A 1,926-nucleotide genomic window follows, 5' to 3' on the forward strand; every position below is an offset into this window, starting at 1 on the left:
TCTCTGCAGATGGGCACTTAGGCTGTTTCCAAATCTTAGCTATGGTGAATTGTGCTGCTGTGAACATAGGGGTGCATATATCCTTTCTAATTGGTGGTTCTAGTTTCTTCGGATATATTCCTAGAAGTGGGATCACTGGGTCAAATGGGAATTCCATTTTTAGTGTTTTTGAGGAAACTCCATACTGTTCTCCACTACGGTTTTAGTGTTTTTGAGGAAACTCCATACTGTTCTCCACAATGGCTGCACCAGTCTGCATTCCCACCAGCAGTGCATGAGGGTTCCTTTTTCTCCGCATCCTCACCAGCATTTGCCGTTGTTGATTTGTTGATGATAGCCATTATGACAGGTGTGAGATGGTACTGCATTGTCGTTTTGATTTGCTTCTCTGGAATAATTAGTAACTTTGAGAATGTTGTCATATGTCTCTTGGCCTTCCTTCTGTCTTCTTTCAAAAAGTATCTATTTAGGTCCATTGCCCATTTTTTGATTGGGTTGTTTATCTTCCTTTTGTTAAGTTGTATGAGTTCCCTGTAAATTTTGGAGATTAAATCCTTATTGGTGATAACATTGGCAAATATGTTCTCCCATGCAGTGGGTTTTCTTGTTTTTTTTTTGTTGATGGTTTCTTTTGCTTGTGCAAAAGCTTTTTATTTTGATGTAGTCCATTTGTTTATTTTCTCTTTAGTTTCCATTGCCCTAGGAGCAGTATCGGTGAAGAAATTGCTTCGGCATATGTCTGAAATTTTGCTGCCTGTGGATTCCTATAGTATTTTTATGGTTTTCTGTCTTATGTTTAAGTCCTTTATCCATTTTGAGTTTATTTTTGTTTGTGGTGTAAGTTGGTGGTCTAGTTTCATTTTTTTGCATGTATCGATTGATGCAGAAAAAGCATTTGACAAAATCCAATACTCTTTCTTGATAAAAACTCTAAGCAATGTGGGAATAGAAGGATCATACCTCAACATAATAAAGTCCATATATGACAAACCCACAGCCAACAACATACTCAATGGGCAAAAACTAAAACCATTTCCCCTAAGAACAGGAACAAGACAAGGACGTCTGCTTTCACCACTCTTATTCAACATAGTAGTGCTAGCCACAGAGATCAGATAAGAAGAAAATACAAAAGGCACCCAAATTGGAAAGGAGGAAGTAACACTCTTATTATTTGCAGATTACATGATAGTCTAGATTTAATAAATGAATTTGGCAATGTAGCAGGATACAAAATTAACACCCAGAAATCCATGGCATTTTTATACACCAATAATGAATTCTCAGAAAGAGAAACTAAACAAACAATCCAATTTTCCATTGCAACAACAACAACAAAAAAAAACCAAGATAAATAGGAATAAACTTAACCAACGAGGTGAAAGACTTGTACTCAGAAAACTACAGGACATGTGTGGCGGGCTGTATGGAGGGAGGAAGTCCATGTGTGTGCTGGGCTGTGTGGAAGCAGAGTGCAGGCCTGGCAATGAGAGACCACGGCTCCTTCAGGGAACTGAGAACAGCTATACTGAGGCAGGTCACATACAGCACTTTTAGACAGGAGAGGGCAGTGACGGAGGTAGAGGTGAATCTGGAGTCTGATAAAGTCCATCAAGAGAATAGAATTGGGCAGAATAGAACAGAATAGAAAGGAATTCAATTTAATTTTGAGAATGAAATCTGTAAAATACAGTTCTTTGCGGAGAATTCTTTTTTTTTTTAAATATATTTTTTATTGATTAAGAAATTACATATGTGTCCTTGTCCCCACGTTACCGTCTACCCCCTCCCCTCCGCTCTTGCCCTCCCCCCCCGTTGTCCGTGTCCATTGGTTAGGCCTATATGCCTGCATGTAAGTCCTTTGGTTGATCTTCCCCCCTTACCCCCACCCTACCCTACCCTCCCTCCAAAGCCCACCCTCCTCAT

Source organism: Myotis davidii, unplaced genomic scaffold (assembly GCF_000327345.1).
Source record: "Myotis davidii unplaced genomic scaffold, ASM32734v1 scaffold2055, whole genome shotgun sequence".
NCBI classification, from domain to species: Eukaryota; Metazoa; Chordata; class Mammalia; order Chiroptera; family Vespertilionidae; genus Myotis; species Myotis davidii.